The sequence below is a fragment of the Hippoglossus hippoglossus genome, chromosome 23 (genome assembly GCF_009819705.1).
Source record: "Hippoglossus hippoglossus isolate fHipHip1 chromosome 23, fHipHip1.pri, whole genome shotgun sequence".
Lineage (NCBI taxonomy): Eukaryota > Metazoa > Chordata > Actinopteri > Pleuronectiformes > Pleuronectidae > Hippoglossus > Hippoglossus hippoglossus.
Genome location: NC_047173.1, coordinates 15237587 through 15257696, shown reverse-complemented (window position 1 = coordinate 15257696; position 20110 = coordinate 15237587). Strand labels below are relative to the sequence as shown.

The 20110-nt window shown below is 42.5% G+C and overlaps 1 protein-coding gene across 7 annotated transcripts in view; it reads left to right on the top strand.

Annotated features, from left to right (window-relative positions):
- LOC117757121 (liprin-beta-1-like) overlaps nucleotides 1-20110 on the top strand; it is a 62476-nt gene that overhangs the window by 22626 nt on the left and 19740 nt on the right. The window contains exon 1 of one of the 7 annotated variants that reach the window (XM_034577911.1): nucleotides 18895-19055. The exons of 3 other annotated variants lie outside the window; for them this stretch is intronic. The gene's annotated coding sequence lies outside the window, so the exon portion shown is untranslated. Of the gene's footprint in view, nucleotides 1-18894; nucleotides 19088-20110 lie in introns of those variants that run through there. 3 more of the 7 variants (XM_034577908.1, XM_034577910.1, XM_034577913.1) reach the window with 3 other exon arrangements.

The following is a 20110-nucleotide window of genomic DNA, read 5'->3' as shown; positions in this document are numbered from 1 at the left end:
GATGCATCTCCTCTTTCTCCCACTATCCAGAAATGAAGCTACGATATGAATATGAACGCTGCTTCAATAACGTCATTTGGAGTCTGCGCAGTAGTGATTGTGGGATTGAGGTGTCGCCAATATACATATGAACATATATGAAGACTTTTAAGAAACGCCAGAATGATAAGAACTGCCTGAAATGACAGAAACCATCTATGAGAAAAATGCATTGGATGGTCCATGTCCCATCCACTAACATGGAGGAGACAGGGTTTATGAGCAATGCTGCACCCAGCCACCAGGGGGCTATCAAGATGCTTTGGTTTCGGGGTGTAGAAGCCTTCTTACACCGAAACCAAAACACTGCACCGGCTCTTTTTCTAGCGACTCTCCAGTTCCTCTGCTTTACAAATAAATATTTCCTGGTGGTGCCATAAACATCGTGAACCACCTGTTAAATGTTTTTTAATCTTGACGCTGGCTCATGAGTCAAATCTACATCCCCTTGCAGGATTCCCTCCAGGAAATCACTAGGCGGAGGTGGCACGAGCTCTAACACATCCTGACATATCTCATTATCGACGTAGTGACTAAATGACTGTTGAAGACGACGCCTCGGTCATTAAATATGTCGCCTTTGCAGTGTGATGTGGCGTCACACTTTGTTTCCTCCGCAGCGCAACGAGATAAATGCCCCCCGACGTTCACGTCAGCCGTCTTTAATTCAGACGAGGCGACACCTCTATTAATGGGAAACCCTGCGTCTTAATGGAAGGAAACATTTGTTGTGGATCTGAATCTGAGGAGGAGAGGGGAGTCCCTGAAAGTGTGAAGGTGACTGTTACCTCTTCATCTGTCACCATCTCCCTGGTTTTAGATGTCATTTCTTAGGGGCCGCGCCATTTCCCCGAAGCTCAGTCCTCAACATCGTTTCTTCTCCCCCAACATCCCTCCTGAGGATCCATCCAAACGCTCTGCTGAGCTCGAGCATTGAGCGTTTGTGTTCCTAGGTATCAAACCACTCTTGTACGTCTGTGCTTCATTACCCCGCATCTCCCCCCTAACCTTTCAATGCAGATGTGTTTCGCTCCCCTCCTGGCTGGCTGAGGGGGGGGGGGGGGGGGGGGGGGGGGGGGGGGGGGGGGGGGGGGGGGGGGGGGTTCTCCTGCTGCCTGAAAGGTTAATAGATTTCCTGCCCCCCTTGTGCAGCGAGGTGCAGTACGACGAGAGTCACTCTCATGTCGCGCGTGCATCACATTCGTCCGATTGAGACGTACGGTGGGAAATGGATGACAGGAGTTTGATTGTGTCTTCTAAGATTGACCCGTTCATTTTTTCTGCTTGATCTTTTCGTAAATATATTCTATACACGTTTTGACAGCGTTCACATGAAATACTCCACTGAAGCAGACACACAAAATTAGATAAACGTGCAAAATACTGACACATCTGCAGTTTGGAAAACAGAGAGATTTAAGCCCAGTGGCAGCGTCCAGCCACTTCAGTCTATTTATCTGTGAGCGCTTCGTTTCATAAGGAATAACCTTCAAACTCAGGCCAGCCTGTGTTTTGCTTTGTGGGCAAAATGGTATCCGTGCTAGTTAGTAACCATGAAGGGCCCCTCGCTGCTCACCCACACAGGCAGGACCACATGAGAGAGAGGGGGAAGAAAGGAAAGGGGTCGAGCTATTGGGAAAAAGCGCGGCGAGAACCATCGGGCCGAATTGATTTCTCTCAGGGAGACGGCGGTGCTGATGATCACGCATCGAATGTTGTGTTACATAAGCGTCTTGCCACAGCTGAGGGGAATGACAGAAGTAAACAAGGCATAATTGCAAATACACACGATTGCTAGTGACAGGGTCGGAGATGCGGGGCCACTGGAAACCAGGGGGGGGGGGGGGGGGGGGGGGGGGGGAATCCTGCACTGGAAAGTCACCAGGAAATCCAGTCGCTCTCCAGCGTGTGATGGTCGCACATCACTGAGAGCGTGTTAGCCGTGAGACGCAACATGACAAAACCACTTCATGTCCACAAAGCTGGTTCAGCTACTGACAGTATTTGGTGCTATTTACACTTTGGTGATTTCAGTTATAGTCATGTAGAGAATGTTTGGTTTCATGTTGGACTGGTTTAGTTTGACATGAGGTGTAAACTTGAGCTTAGGAGAAGAATACGAAAAGTTATTTGAAATTTCCTTATGTACGTATATTTTAAAGAAACCTATAAAGTGACAGAGAGTCATTGCTGACCAAGTCAATGGTGTAGAAATTATATCCAATAAACTATAATTGTAATGGTGATAGTAAGTATAATGAATACGTACAAAGGATACATCCTCTGGGGACCATGAATATCTGAACAACCTCAATCCCGTCATTATTTATTTATCCCATTGAAGATACAATATGTTGCTTGAAGCACAAAACAAGACTCAAAGATGTGATTTTGTCTCTTTTAAAGTTAAATTAAATCTAAAAAAGAAAATCCTTGTGAATATAAATAAATAAAAACTTCAGTAATCAGTAATAAATTGCTTGAGCTTGAGTTTCTCATCCCAGAAATGTGACATTAATCGCTTTTTAAACAAAGATACCAAACAATGGAATTATCACAAACAAAATAATTAGGTTTGTTGAAATGAAAGTAAATTAGATATATCAACACAATTTGAAAAAACTTAAATAATCCATGTTTCACTGATTGAAGTTGCCAAAGAGTTTCTTTTCACTATTGTTGTTGATTTGCCTTAATTTAGCCCACAAATCTGTAACAGTGCAACATTATTAAACCCTGCGTCTCCTCTGTTCATATTTAATTCAAGTATCAAATGTCTCGTAAGCGTAAATTCAAATTTGCTCTTTTGTATGGAAATGAGATTTTTGCACCGTCGTTTTCTGAGCTCGTTGTTCAGCGGAACGAACACGGCTCCGTGGAACGCGTCAACAGCTCTGATGGGGAATAGTGCATTGCTCATTTAAACGTAGCCAGAATCCCATTCATTAGCACCGGAGCAGCCCCGGCCCCGTCTCTCTTCACGGCTTCGCTGATTCGATGTATTTTCTCAACGTCATGTTCATGAATCTTCAATAATACGTCTGGCCGAGTCTTTTCTTGTTGTGTGTTCACTGTCACGGAGAGAAAGCTCAACGCCTGGCAGCAGACAGTCATTTGGAAGAAGTAGTTGTTTTGTCAGGACTTTTGTTAAAACGCTGTTGTCTCTCTTCTTGATGTGTCTTTCTTGTTTTTGCTGCTCTGAATGAACAAGATAATGTCAGGAGAAGGGAACAAGTTGATGCATGTGACAGCGCAATATTACAGTTTTAATATATATGTATATGTTTTCCTGGGAATTAAGTTCATAAAGCAGCATTCTGACAGTTTTCATAGCCCCATGGTAGAGGACGTTTTTTTATGTCGCAACAAAATGTGTTTACATCCCATCTCAAGAACTACAATGTTGTTCTTGAGATGCACTCGTCAATGTCTTTTAAATAAATAAACAATCCCCTTTCACCCAATGTTGAAGAAAGTTTGTCTTTCATCGGCCTCGTTTCCAGCCCCACGAAACGGGAAAACTGACAAAGTTAACAACCACCTGCGGAACATTAAGGATTTCTTTCTCTTCAGGAGCTGAAAAAAACGAACAAAGTGGTAGTCGGAGGGAAATTGTGTTAACGCTCCATATAGTGCGTCAAATATGGTGTTTATTGTTAAGAGAACTGCAAATTGGCAAAGTGTTTTTCTCGCCTCAACATGCATTCAAAGCACTTACCAGCCACATTCACATATACATCCATGTAGCGCTTCTATGAATACATGTCTCGTAACTACCCAGCTGTCAGAGGCAATCTGCGTCCTGTCAAAAATCAAACCCTTTAGCTTGAGGATGCTCAGACAACAAAATGTCCAAATCAGCGTCATGTTGAAGAAATTGACATGAATTACAACTCCTGCCGGTTTCATTTATTACTTTTTATAAACACGTGCCGACGAACAGCCAGTGGCCGGAGATATTATGTTTTCAGATATTTAAAGAACGGATAATAACAAGCCGACCGACTCGTGAGTCAAAATGCAAAAACGTTTTTGAATATGCTTGAGTTTCTTGGTCTCACATGTGACTGACTCCTTCTTGTTCTCGTGTCAGGAACGTTCACATCACTGTTCGCAGACCGTTTGGCTGCGAGGAAGTTGGCAACGCAGACGGGAAGTGAACCAAGTCCCTTCTCTGCTCGTAATCAGAATTGCTCACTGGGCAGACGAGTCCTCATTGTGCAGTGTTCTGTGTTTTTGTTTGGTCCTGGAAACGACTGGTTACGACGACAGAATGTCACTGGGCTCCCAGTGATTTTGCTGTTTGATTACGTGTTCTTGTGACACAGCAAATACTTTAAATCCTTTGTTAGAGCCCCTCTTTATTTACATGTCCATCTCTAAGAAGGTGAAAGTAAAATGTTCCTCCAGGGAATTAAATCTAGTCCAGGAAACTAAACTTTAACCAAACTTCAATGGCGACTGTGTTTACAGATCAGAGCGGTGAGGAAACCTTTGTTTTCTTGTCCTTATTTGCCTTTCTTTTATTTTGGGAAGTGATATTTGGATTTATGCGTCTGTTTCCTGGTTGGACTGAGCGGGGTCTGGCCTCTGGCTTCATCACTGACCTTTTAAATCCCTTTTGAGCATGAGACAGTTTGGGATCTAACAGAGTCTGGCCTGAAAACAAACAACAGTCAGGCCTGTGTCATCAGAGAAAGGGCTGCGCCAGCGATATGTCCAGTTTAATATTTTCTATGTATATTATCACTGTTGCTCTTCTTCATGTTGGAATAATTCTTATCAGAAGTCGAGGATAACTCCCTAAAATTGAAAAATGATAATACTCCCTTTACTCAAACAGCTAGTTTTTAAAATAAAACATTCAAGAGTATTAACTTTGGCCTCTAAATCTTTACATATTAAAGTTAAACTTGCAAAATTAGATTATTTTGGAAAGTACAGAATCACAAAGCGACAAAAGATGAACTTGGACCCTTTACTTGCTGTAAGTATAATAAAGATCTTTGCTGACTATGTTCTATGAGAAGGATCCAGATTTTATTCACACATTTAAAATAACTACTTGGATAAATGCTTCTTTTATTTAGTATAAACATAGACTTTTAATTAAAATGTTCTCCTCACAGCTCCCACAGACTTATAAATGATACCAATGTCAGAGTGTTTTCATATAATTAGAACATGACCTTTTTATCGGTTGATTTGTCTTTCACAGACAAATCAGTGTTTGCGTTACAGAATAAAAAATGCAGAAGAAAAGTGCATTTGTGTTTATATTTTATAATAAAACATTCAGTTATCTCCTGGTTGTGTGTGTGTTTTCCTTTTATTCAAAGTTTATGGGTAAACTTTAAAGTTTCCATAATCCTTTTTTTTGCATCTGCCCAAACCCATATCGGTCCGGCTCTAATAATCGAACTGGGCTGTGTCCGGTCCCAGCTGAACTGTTTCTGTAGAATCTGAAGTCAGTCAGTGTTTGGTGCAATAATCCAATCACAGTTAATGCCATTAGGACTTGAAGGGCAGGGCAAGGGAGTGAAGGACGATCTTTCACTCCACTCATTAAGACTGTCTCAGTTTCAGGGACGTCTCTGTGGACATTTTATTGTCTCTGGTATTGAAAAGTAAATGTTTTATACCGTGGAAGACACGTCCATCACTGTCTGATGTAATAATATTAGAAATGTGTTCTTCTATTTGTCTGTGGGAGCTGTGACGCACCCGGGAGAGAGAACTGGGGGTTTTTAGTTGAAAATACTTTGTATGCAAAGAGTTTTATTTCCTTATTTGTTTCCTGGGGGCTGGTAACTACTAGTTTATTGTATTATATAATCTTATCAAATTATTTTAATGTGAAATCTCCATCCGAAGCTGTTATTTCCTATGAAGTACATTAAGAATAAATACTGCTCTAAGGTGGAAGTACTTTAAAGTTGTGCTTAAGTGGAGCACTTGAGGAGACGTTACTTCCCACCGCTCTCCCTGAGTCAGATGAGGATAAACTTTTATTTCCATTTTGAGACAAAAGAAAGGTTGTGTCCTCCTCTTGTCTCCTGCCAGCTGGACTCTGAAACACAAACCACCGCCTGCTGCCAACAGATCTGAGCGCGCTGCCAGTACAATTACCGGACGTACGCTCACTCTCCCTTTTTTGTCCTTCCCAAATTCATTACATCCTGCACCTCCCAAACCTTTCATCCGACCTGAGCGCCCATCTTGATTGACACTTGTCGAGCTCATCGCGGCGTGTGCGCGTCTCGCTGCCCGTGACCCACAGCTAATGCTGCAAACTGCAGCCGCTCACTCCGCCCCGTCTACTTCACAAAACATCAGTGTCAGCAAACAAGAAAGAGCCGTCAGCCACAACGTCTCCTCCGTGTGTAATTGCTAATGAAGTAGCTTTAGAGATTACTAGTTGCTCGGGAAGCTCAGTTAGCTATTACATTATTGAGGTGAGGGGGTAATTGTACATGCACGGCTTCAGCAGAATCCCATTAATAGAGGCGACGCGTACACATCTGTGTTGACACGTCTGAGCTGTATTTATGTCCTCGAATCTTCTGCCTGCACACACAAGCAAAGTGAGGAACGCATGAGCAGAGCACGGGAGAAAAACAACGAGGAACCTGCAATTAGAGAAACAACTTTACTGGTTAAAAGAACATGTTGTACTGCATCTCTCACACACACACACACACACACACACACACACACACACACACACACACACACACACACACACACACACACACACACACACACACACACACACACATAGAGAGAGACAGGAGGAGTTAGCATGCTATTAGCTTTGAGACATTCACAGTCCCACAGATATGCAGTTACGTAAAAGTATTATCCTATTGTTAAATCAGCACCGTTGTAATGAAGATTTATAAAAGACAGAAAGAATAAAGACAAGAGAGATGTAGAAAAGAGCAGGAAAATAACTAAGTGAAATCCAGTGAGGTGGGAATCAGCCTCGACGGGAGAGGAACAGGATGTAAAGAAAGTCGAATAATGCTCGACAAGGAGATTTAGAGATTCTTCACTCCTCTGTGTGTGTGTGTGTGTGTGTGTGTGTGTGTGTGTGTGTGTGTGTGTGTGTGTGTGTGTGTGTGTGTGTGTGTGTGTGTGTGTGTGTGTGTGTGTGTGTGTGTGTGTGTGTGGCAGACATGAGGAAATGCCGTGCTGGTGCTGAACTTTAAAGGTGTCTGCTGAGCGTCCCTGGAATCAAAGCACAGGGTGTTGCTCTTCATGCAGGATCCAGAGGACGGAGGACACGGTGATATTTCTCTGAAAACCCTTTAGAGGAACCGTCACCCCCCCCTCCCCTGCACTCATGACTCGTTGTCATCCCCGACGCCAGGCGGACAGCAAATGTCAAAACTTTTACTTGACGGCTTAGAAAGTTGTGATGTTCTCACTGCGATGTCACAACACTCTTTATCTCTGAAGACTGCAATTGTAAAGCTGTGTCTGATGAAGGTCTGTGGGTGACAGGAGACGGTAAATACAGCTTTCAGCCCAGACAGTTTCCTGAAACATCTGGGGAATGAGTGACAGCAGGTCGGAGCCGGTACTGGGGGAAAGAAATCTAAATAAATTAAAAGTTACAGGCGGATTATAAATAAAAAAAAAAACGAACGAGATGGAATTCATCAAAGTATCACCGTGGATTCTTTTCTTATGAGATGTGAAACTTGTGTTATTGGCCCTGAAAAGGGAAAAGCCAGAGGCAGCATCAACAGTCACCTTCAGGCTGCCAACCAACTTACATAGAAAACCTGCGGCTGATCCTTTAAAGCATTTCAGAGTGAAAGTGATGCCCCCCCCCCCTGTTCTGCTGCCAGCTCTCTGTATATAATGGAAGGAGGTGAATCATCGGCTCAACCTTCATCCATCAATATACTTTACACTGGACTATTACTTAGGAACCAGGCAGCACAACAGGAAACACACTCTGAGATTGATTCAAATTTTTTCTTGCTGCTTTATTGCTAATGTTGTGAATGGATTCAGGTGAAGGGCGGTGGATTTTCATCGCATCGACACACCGGCGTCGGCTCTTATCTCCACACACTCTCCTGACTTGTTCGTCGGCCTCTTCTATGTGTGTGACACCACTTTTACCTCCTGAAGTATTTGTTTTCTTTTTGGATTCTGCATTTCATCGGCTCCTCCGCAGATTTTGTGGCCTTCATACCAAAGAGTCCACAGAAACTCTGGAGGCTCTCACTCCTCCAGAGGATTTCTGGAGTTCAGCATGTGTCTGAAAGCAGCTTTAGTGGTTAAAGGTTACTTCAAGCAAGCATTTTTAAAACTGAGAGTACTTGTTTTTCTGATTGTAGGACAAGCAGCTGCAGCAGCGTCGCACCAAACCAGTGCAGAGAGATTGTTTCCCCATTAACTCACCTAATGACACAAACACCGGCAGGAACATCAACATGAGATTAAACTGCAGAGACCTGTTACACTGTCCCAGCTACTGGAGAAGATTCAGGAGGCTTCTGCAACAAAAAAAAAAAAACATGCAACTAATGAATGGATTTCTGAACAAAGGCACGAAAACCATTAGACATCCTTTCAGTGCGACAGGACATTTACCTGCACAGATTACCTCAGGCTTTTAGTTTCGAAGGGAGCGTTTCATTGCTGCACTGTGGAAAAAGCAGAAACACATATTTCATAAGAGAAGGGTTTGGAAACTTCTGAGTCCCACAGAAACACAAGCAGAGATCAGCGGGAGTCCAGCAGCTTTTCTTTTTCCAACACAGCGGTCCGGTGTGCTGGAGCAGGAGCGAGCTGTCTAGACAAAGCTTGACCTTTCTGTTGTGACCAGTGTTGTGCAGTGTTTTTCGAGGCCTTTTGCTTGTGTTTGCGTAACGTAAAGTGACGAGCTGCAAAGCCCTTGACCTTGTTTTTATTCATTTCACTAACAACATTATACTCAATGATGGTGATTCAGAGAGTTTGTGTGATTAATAATGAATTATTTCATGATTATTCGATGAACGTGTCCAGGGAGAAGACAAATCTCGCCACATTATCCAGCTGACAACTGATATCCCCCCAAAAAATAATGATAAAAGCATCGTCAGACAGACCAACCTTTCAAAAACGTTGAGCCTCAGAGCTCGACCCCGTTCGCCAGGTGGGATTTTGTTTTAAGTTTGTCCGTCTTGTGATGTTAGTGTCAAACACCTTCCAGCCTGGAGATCGAAAAGCAGGTTGATCTTTCACGAGCTACAAACCCGGGGAACCACCTGCTGAGTTTTTTCCTGAGGAGCACAGGCTGTTCCTTCGTTTCTCTCTTCGTCAACAACAGCAACAAGATAAATATATTTACTGCAGCATTTCACGTTTCTCTATTTTGGACTTAGTCCCAGTGAGGAAATCAAAACCACAGGACACAGAAGATAATGACATCGCAAAATTTAAAATACAAGTATGTAAGATTCATTAAAGAGGCTTCAATCTTTGGAATCTGTAAACCGCCTTTATATTCTGTAATAAATCTCTTTCAGCTTGTGACCGAACCTCCTTCCCTGTAGATTGGGCTCGTCTGTGTTTGGTGTAATTTTCCGGCCTGTTCCCAGCGGCACGTGATGATCTGACAGTTTTTGACTGATGACCTGCAGTTCGGGCACCGGCGAGTTGGCCTCTTCAAGCTCTGTTGTCTCATGTGGCTTCGAAAACTCTCCAAATCAAAGGCCTGATTAGCAGCGGCAGTGTTTGTCGCTATAATGCAAATCACAATCTGTTCAGTTTTTTGGGGGTTTTGATTAAAGATATGTTTGATTAGGGTTTTAAAAGTAGTTTAAAATGTAATCAGGGGTAGAATATATAGTAGCTGTGTGTTTTAATGTTGTCTGGTGACTGATTTTCCTTGTACTGAACCGTATTCTGTCTGTCCACCACTTTGGTAACAGACCACGTGAATAAAGATGCATCTCCAATTACTCCCAATATTCATATATATATTTTTCGCATCAAATAACAAATTAAAACCACATCAGTTTGAAAAATAAACCATCAAAATATGCCAGACCACACCCCACGGTGTTTATCTGAAACGGAAACAAAGACGTGCTTGTCATGGGACTCGAAGTTTGGTATTACTTTTTCTATAAAATATATTTAAGACTGTATGTATTTAATATTTTCTGCACAGTTGTAATCCATACTGAGCTGAGCAAGAAATTGAATGCATCCTCGTGCCGTCCAGTTTAGTTTAAATCCTCTCATACGATGCTCAACCTCGAGCCGTTATTTCCCCAGACGTCGCACCATTCCTAAATAATTCATTTTTCTAATGGGGTTATGAATTTATTTTGTCTCTTCCCTGTTTTTACAGTGAAATCTGCATAAACGTGGTTTTCTATTTAAACCACTGGGAGCTATTTCTTCCGTGTATATATATATATATATATATATATATAAATGTTTGGATAATTTAACCTAACATTTCCTGAATAATATCTTGTTTACTGTCCAACTGATGTATGCAGTAACTAATTTACCAGATGATGGTTTATTTATAACCACCAGAGGAAATACAGTGGCCGAGGCGATGCAGCTTTCTGCTCTTAGAGACGTGGGTTTTGTTTAAGACAAACATATTTTATGTTGTCAAAGCTAATATTAGCTTTATATCCTACCCGGCAGAAATTATTTAATGTTATACCCAATGGAAGGCAGGGGGGGGGGGTGTTTACTGTACACATGGGCTTATCCCTCAGTCGTTCTGAGGGAGCTTCTAGAGCCTGCATGAGATTTACAACAGGATTACGACAGCGGGGACACAGAGGGACGCCCACGCTCAACCAGTTGTTTGAATCAACAACTAGCATCTGTTTGTTTTCTCACTTACGAGACGAGCAACGAAACAAACGCTCCCAAAAGAGCCACAGTCGGAGTGTTTGCGTTTAGACCGGAGGACTCGTAATGACAGAAGTAATCTCTCCTAAAGGTGTCAGGAGATAAACCAGTAACCTGTTGCTGACTATGAAACAACTTGAAATCTAGATTTTATCACTTTCCCCTCAGCACAGTGTTTTATAGCATCTTTGTTTGAGGCTATTTATTTAGTGTTTTGGGCTCAGGCACAGTTTGGTTCGGTCTCTTTTCTCTAAACAACCTCGTTCGGCAGCTGCTTTCAGCAAAAGAAAAAGGTTTAAGACAAAACATTCGCCAGTTCCTGGTGGATAAACCGGAGCATTTATCAGCCACAGAGCCACAGAGCCACAGATTTACAGATATCGCTGCACATGTATCACAATCATTTCTCCACCAACCTGCAGAGTCTGGTGATAATTTTCTGCGGGTTTGTCGCTATGAGAGATTCACAGTCACCTCATCCACAGTTAATGTAAAAAAATATTGATTACAGCAGATTCAATATAGAGATATTGACCAGTGCAGATTAAAGCCACCACACGTTTCACATTCACTCTATTTATTACCACGGGTACATTTGTTCTCTTGCTGTTGAATGTAATAACTGTTATCAGTTGTTATGGCAGAGGTCAGAGAGAGAGAGAGAGAGAGAGAGAGAGAGAGAGAGAGAGAGAGTGTTCATCCACTCCACCATTATAAAATGTGCAAATACTTCATTCACCTTCAAGTACCTTTTCAAAGTGTGATCAACACACTCACACACACACACACACACACACACACACACACACACACACACACACACACACACACACACACACACACACACAAGATGAAGTGTCTCTTGTTTTGAAGGAGGAGAAATCTTCCAGGACGAAGCGGTAATGTGATCCCCTTCAGTCCGACAGACAGCGGATTGGGGTCCTCGATATGAACATAATTACATTTATGACAGAATCACGCCACATCTCATCCGTCAGTGGAGGGGGGGGGGAGGCCCGGTGGTCGTATTGTTGTCCTTCCACCGAGTGAAGTGGGGATATCACTTCACCCACTTGCAGCGTATTAGGCTGCAGCTAATTGAATGAATTGGAACGAGGATTAAAACCACGGCAGGAGTCGGCTCTCACTCCCCCGGCTCATCTGTAAATGATATCCTCCACATGTCGGAGGATTCTCATGTTAACGGCTTCGTCCTCACAAGGCCCGATGCCACGAGCTTTATAGGTTCGACTGAAGGCTGGAATGTCAAAGTCATGATGTTCGAAGTTTTAATAAAAAGTGCCTTCCCTTTTTGGGAGGGGGCTGTTTTGTTCGATTCCCCTCAAGTCCCTTTAAACGCCCTTGTTTACAGTTAAAGTGCCGTTGCGTTTAATTATTTTTCCTTTGTGTAAAATAGACATAAATTAAGAATTAAATCAACATTTGCTTCGTGATCAGGATCTTTAATAACAGTTGATTGGCGCCCGGCGAGTGATTAATGTTCATACTTAACTAAAACCCACAGTCCTCCGGCGCCATCGCACACAACATCCTTCTCATGTGGGCGGTGCTCTGCTGCTGCTGCTGCCGCCGCAGCGAACACAAACAAGCAGAAATAGAAGAGTATGTGGGAAATAGCAGTGAAAAGTGTTTGTTTGTACCTTTTGATTTGAGATTATTACTCAGAGAGACACGAGGTTTGTTTACCGAGCTGCGCTCTCCCTCGAGGGGAGTCTAACGTTAGAAAACATCCATCTTGTTCGCCGAGACACTTTTATTAGATCGAGGAGAGAAAGTTTCAGTGAAGCCTGCCACTGCAGTCAAAGTTACTTTAATTGAATCCGCACATCAGGCGGACTGGAACATATATGTGCATGTGTCAATCAGAATGAATCATTGGACATATACTGTATAATTACTGTACAGGCTCCTCACAGCAACAGCTGGTCATTTGACCTGTTGATGGCTCTCGATGAAAAGTCAGAGGTTTAAAGTTATAACAGTTGTTTCTGTCATTTCATCAGAGTACATGATGAAAGATGCTTTTCAATTTGCATCATAGGAATCTTTGGATTCTGTGTTTTTGATCTTAACTCATCTTATACATTAAATCTCACATCTTCTGCTTCTTTAATTTCAACCTTGACTTTATCTTCAAGGAGTCCTACAACTTTATTTAAGCACAACACTAATTTAAACTTCTATTTAAAATGAAATAGATGATGTTGCTCACAATGTATCATGAATAAATTAAATGATGATGTGTTCATTGGAACTGAAATCACCATCTGCTCCGTGTATATCTGCATAAACATTTTGTTGATATTGTTTTGGATCACAACGGAAAATCAGAAACTCTTTTGCCAAAAAGGTCGTTAAGTTAGTTGTTTTCATACAGAAAGGTTCTTCAAACATTACCCATGATCCTCCAAAATCACCTCAATCCTGCGTTACAACATGTTTTTCTGGTCCCTGTCCATGTCACTGGAGACACAGCGATAAAAGCTTCAGAGCCCAAACAAACGAGGCTTTGAACAGGACATGTTTGGTTCAAGCACAAAATGACGGGCGGCTGAGAGATGAATCATTTTGCCTGCGTGCTTGTTGATTAAACACCGTCGGCTCTGCCAGGCTCCGCTAACCCACACGCTGTCAGGGGAAATTGGGTCAATTCAGAAACGTCCGCTTTTGCCAAAATATACTAATCTGGGTTGTTGTTGTTTTTTAGTTTTTTTTGAATTGCAGATCAACAGCGTGGAATGTGTTCGGGTCAATGCGGCGCAGATGAGAGATGCTAGTGATGCTCATGTGCATTAAGGTGCAGGTCGCTGCTGTGTGTCTCCGCCTGGATGTTCTGGAAGCGGCGGCGAGCTGTGTCTCCTGCAGCCTGTTGCTAGGTTTCCCCTGCGCTCTACCTGACAGACGATCAACTCAGCAGATGCTTTTGTTCTCAGGAAACAGACCAAATTAGTTAGTGGCTGTATGAGGTTTGCTCATAAACACCATCTGAACGGTTTTAGAAGAGGGAGAGAGAGAGAGAGAGTGGAAACCACACGTGTTGAGCTCTGGATAACTCTTCTTCACTGCCTGGGTAACATTAATCAGTTATGAGTGTTCGCTGTCAGGTGGCAGCTCATTAAATCAGGTTCTGTTTCTACCATAACAATGTTATTTACTGTCCTTGTTGTATATTTATTCATGAGTAACTGTGTGCGGCTGCCTGATCTCCCTACTTAATGCGTCTTTCTTTTTCGGACCCAAATTTCAGACACAAGCAGGATTCAGGAAAATGGTTTAAAGGGAATTTGTTGTATAATATTTGCAGAGGGGTTTGATAACCGGCGGTGGGTCGGACCAACCCACGGGGCTGGAGACATCGTCAGACACCTCACGATGTCTGGCGATGTTACACCTGCTGTTGTGCCTGTTGCTTGACAACTTCTCTGGTAAGCTATTAAAGTAAAGAATGAGAAAGTCGCTGCCTGTGAAGGAGAAGCAGAGTCGCCCGCGAGCTTTGCCGACGGTACAGTTGGTGGTGTCTGGTTCTGATGGGGATCGGCGGATGGTCGATGGGGATTGGAGGATGGTAAATGTCATCTGCAGACAAACAAACAAGTCCTGGATTCACACAGTGAACTCCACACAGCCCCTTAGTGCACCGCAGTCATTCTCAGGCGTGAGGGGACGAAATGAGAAAATCAGTTTCTTGTATTATTGCTTATTTCCAACTCTCTCCATCACAATGTTGGATATGACTCTGACTATATTAAGGATTATAATACGTTTTCATTAACATCCTCCCATGTTGTTAGTTGCATTAAACTCTTTACTAGACCATAGTAAAAAAAGATGGACGACATGACAACTCCAAAGTGAAGCCAAATCCTATGGCACAAGGTCATAATCTATGCCTCCTCCATGTTAGCCGATGGGACATAGACCAAATTTTAAAAATCAAAGATAGGAAGTGGAAACAGCGGACAGCCAGAGGAGTGAGTACGGGTATGATAAGAAATGAATGAAGGGGCAGTGACAAACAGAAAATCACTGAAAGTTGTAGAAGCTACTAAATAAATATAGATTATTCAAGTTTCTGATAAGTTTCTAGTTATTCAGTGTTATAAAAATGGGGTGAATGGTTTTGATTGACAGCTGAGATTGATTCAGTGTATGTATTAGCGAGATCTTTCCACTCCGTGATCACTGCTGCTTAGACTTGGCTTAATTTCCGGGGAAGAAATAGACACGCGTCATCTGTCTCTCATACAGTGGTTTCAGCATGTGATGGCTAAAAATAAGAAGAAACCACACGAACAGTTAATATTTCTTTCTCTAAAGTTTTAAATAGCACAAAGGTACATGACTCAAACTGTGGCGGCTGGTATTTACTTTGCGACACGGATTTCCTTGAGACATTTATGAGTCATAAAGAGTTTTCTGTAAAAGTTGTAGGCGTCTGACACAAAGCTCCACAAGAGAAGTGGTGAATAAAATGTCAGGATCAGTAGTAGAGAAAATGGAGAAAAACATTTAAAATAAACGTATTACTCTTTCCCCCTAAGAATAAAAAAGTGTCAAAGGTCGTGTTGGCAGCTTCTCCGAGGACCCTGCACTTCTTATCACCACGCCACCTCAATGCGCTTTAGAGTTTCCTTTTATTTTTCCGTCCATCGCGTCTCGGCCTCGCCACGTGGCAACGGCTTCTCGCCACTCTCGACTGCAACATTTCAATTGGCTCACCGCAGGGCCGCCGCTGCTTTATTGTTAGTCTCCAAGGAATAATTACGGGATGTCAGGAGGTTCTCCGCGGCTGATGGACAAAGCTATTTGCAGCGTGTTCCCGTCTTTGTTAGCACAACTTGCACTTAAGAGGCAGAAGGGTGGGCGTCCGTGTGGCATGCGTGGCTGAATGACTCCTTTTCCGCAGCCTAGGAATAGAAATGCGGCGCTCCGTGCCTGCAGTCAGTGGTGACGGTTGCTAGTGTCTTGTCACAGTATGTAAATCAGTTGTCACACGAGATTAGCCAAGTAAATCCCACCTGCTCTGTGTGCAACTGCATATATGTAACGCACGCTGGATGAATGCTCACCAAGCAAATCACTCAGTGGTTGAATCTGGAAAATCGGAGGAATGATAATTATCCCTTTGGGGTGAGATTGGTTGGGAAACGAGAGCGGTACAGATGCTTTGAAGTGAGGTGATGAATTCCACTTTAGCGAGCGCGTGTACATTAGGCCTTGGGTTTGAACCCGTCACCGGGAGGGAGGGTGGTCAGGACCCTCGGGGACCCTGCCACCTGAGCTTTCATCTCCTTAATTATCACTCCTGTCTGGAGCGTTGCATGACAAATAAAGAAATAACAAAAGGAACGTGATCTCCTGCATCTCATCAGCAGGAGAGCTGATGAAATAAAAAAACGTCTCGGCGTCTGTTTCCCTCAGCTCATCCCCTTAATGAAGAGATCGCTCCTCCTTTCAACATTGATCTCAGCAAATCCCAAGAGTTCGAGTCGTGTCACTTCGAATGCTCCTTATCATGGTCACTGAGTTTTTACTGGTTTGGGCTGAAGATTGCGAGATGCATCTGAACAAATCATCACAATCACAGCTTGGGATATAAAGCGATTTTTAAACTGCTTGAGGGTTAACGTGTTTGTTCCATTTACCTCGAGGGAGAAGTGGACGTTTCTGCAGGAGAAGCAACGAGTAAGATGTCACATAAAAGGCTGCAGCATCAAAGAGGGCAAAGAGAGTAAAAAGTGGATTTACTGTATGTGTCCACATGCTTTCTATTCAGGCTCCAGCCTCCACTGAGCCTTTACAGTTTTATTAGACTTTCTGCTTGTTCTGACAATAACGGCACAGTGAAGGGTCAAGTGCCGAATGGCCGACCCCGGCTGTCCTCCATACACATTCAACAATATCTCTCTGGAAAATACGACCAAAATAAAGGATTATTTTTAGTATTGTTGTTGCTCATTGATCGTGAGAGTCTGTAGATGTGTTGTGGTGTGAGCTCCCGCTGTGAGGTCGACTGCTTCACGTGTACAGCTCGACGTGTCGGAGGGCCGGCAGGTGACTCCGGACGTGAATTATGATTTCTATTTGCACGGCTGGACATTTCTCGAACCCACATCCATTTAAGTGCACCGACGGGAGCGCTTGACCTCAGCCTGGAGCGTCCCCCTCCAGCTTCCACCAGAACAACTTGACAATACTTCAGCTGGGTCCGTCTGGAGTTGTTTCACACAAAGAAATTTAAAAAATGCTACAGGGGTGTGAGGGTTATTCCAGGCAACAAGGTTACCATGGCCACTAAAACTACTTTGCTGAATGATTGGATGCTTTGGGATTTAAAGGGCTAAAAATACAGTGTAAATGAGGCTCTTTCAAGTCAAATTCGAATGTGGTGGCTTACGGACACTTGATGACACCACAGGAGCAGGATGGAGACATGTTTTTCTTCTGTTGTTTTTTTTACATATGAAGAAGTGGTCGCCAGTTTGTGGACTCAGACACTTCACCCACCCCTCCATCCGCATAGTGGTGGGTACATAATCAGTGAATTTTCATTTAAGTCTCCAGAGATTGTGCTTGATTAGCTCAACACTTCACGGAGCCACAGTGACAGATTAAAAAATGTCCGCAGCATAACTTCAGGATTTCATCAACAGCAAGAGCTGCACTCGAAAAATTATATATATACGACCGAAAGAGGTTGTAAAAAATACACAATGAATCACTAATTGCAATATAAAACTTTTATTTTACAGAATTAACAATGCATTCATATTTACATTTTCTCTAAACTTATATTCAAGTTCTGTGAATTTGTTTGAATTTGTGTTTTCTTCTTCTTCATAGTTATTTTTCATAAGGTTTATGATTAAACTGTGACTGTGGCTGTAGAGTTATACTTCTGCTTAGTGTCTTTTTGTGTGACCACTATCAGATTGCACTATGTTGACATTGGAATGAAATCAAGCAACCGATATGTGCAAATTAAATATATCCAGGATGTCAGACATCGTGTAGAAACGCCAGAACACACATGTGCCACAAAAGGCTTCTCTGATATTATCTCCTTGTTTTCTCAGGGATCAGTAAGTGACTGCGGCTGTGTTTCCTTCAGTCAGGAGGACAGACTCAGGGACACTGTGTTATATCATGTCTTCAGCACATGCACTTGTTGCACTGGGTGATAAAGTCAAGGCTCCTTCACAAGAGACACTGAACTGTTGTCTCTCACATCATCAGCACATCTCTAACGCCCCCTGCTGGTTTTTACTGTCTCAGCTTTCTCTTCACTATCTCAGGGTCTCTGACAAACATGTGATCATTAAAACACTGGAGTGAACATTTTAAATGAGAGTTTGATTTGCTCTCAGTGTGTTGACATGTGGAGTCACTTCATACTCACATCTTTTACAAACTACTTATGTCACTTCTCAGGTTCTTCTCTTGTTCCTCCTGGTGCTCTTAACACTGTCACATGTGGTTTGTACTGTCACAGTTCTCATCCATATGTTTCTATCCTCTCCTGTATTCATCTTGTTCTTCTGTCAGACTCCGGGTGTTGGTGCTGGGTGTGTGTGAAGATGAATTTAAAGTTTAAGACCTGCCACCTAAGTAAAAAAAGAACTACTTTATAATAATATTATGTAGAATTCCAAATAAAATACATGTTTAATATCATAGATTATTCATAATATTATGATATTGTCCATATTAGAAATGGTTATTGCTAATACTACTAAATTGCTGATAGAATTGTTATTATAAGAGTTTTTTAATCATACAGATAGTGTCGTAATAATCTGGGTGATGTGGCCAACACATTTCATGTATAGTATAAGATATTTATGAATTAATGACTTATGGAGAAGGGGTGAAATTAAATACATTCTTCTCACTCCTTTTATTTTGAAGCTCACGCGGGACTTCCCGTCGCGTGGCTCGCGCTCACGTCAGCTTGACTTCGCTCCTGCGCGTCTTTAGTTTGGATGAAAACTCGAGTCTCGGTTTTATTTCAATGAGAAGTTGCTCGTGGGCCATGACGCTGCGTCGGACTCAGCTCGCAGCGGCCGCACCGACGCGCTCCGGACATATTCACTGAAGTTCCTGCGAAGAAAAACCCGTGAGTTTCACCAAGTTTCCGACAAAAGTTTGTTTTTCCCGTCGCTTTCCAACGCAGTTTTAACGCTTAGTTTAACGCTTGTTTTGGCTTCGCTAGCTTAACTTTACGCACTGTTAACGTGTTTTTGTTAGCTAACGTCTTAACTTAGCTCCTTATGTACGGTCAACTTTATTAATGTGTCACTTTAAACTTATTTAAACGTGTTTTACAATTTGCTCAGAGTTTGTGGTGATTTAAGTTATTTTATATTCAACCCCAAAATCCAAAAGTGTTTGTTTCATAATTTATGGCTTATTTTACGTATACTGTTCAAGAAAGGCAAAGAAAATATACAGAGTACAAACTTCTAAATTCATATCAGTTGTAGAGAAAGGATTTAATTTGTAATTATCCTCAGATGTGGACATAATCTCTTCAATATGTTGAATTATTCTTACTTTGTTATGTTTTTTTTTTAATTTAACCAGCGATGTTCCCGATATCTTTCTCCCCCGTCCTGATATCGATACCTAGCCTTTGCACATTGGCTGATATCGAGTACTGCATTTGATAAATAACTTGTACGATGTATTTTAACAGATATGTGGAAGTAATGGTAGCTATCGTTGTTGTTTGGCCTCGGCCCCTAATTATCTAGTTTTGGGAGTCGCAACTTAAAAGGAAAACAAATTAATAAATCTACAATTACGCAACTGTCCCCATCCGACGTTTGACCTCATCCCCAAGTGTTTTCTCACATGGGCTCACTCGGGGGGGGTGCTCCTAAGAATGTCCACTGCAATTGACTCGGACATTTGCGTTTTTCCAACACATCCCCGGGATATTATCCGGAGTTCAGTGCTAGTCTGAAAACATCTTAATACACTTTAAACACGTGGTATTGGATCAGTACATGTATTCACGTACTAGCAGATCCCCGACCTGGTGTATTTTCCGCAGTATCCGAATTAAACCAGAGCTGATTCATGCAGCACGCGTGTCCGTTAAGGTCGAAGCCAAGAAGTGAGTCATCGTGGTGAACCCGGGTTTGAGTCCCAGCAGCAGTCACTG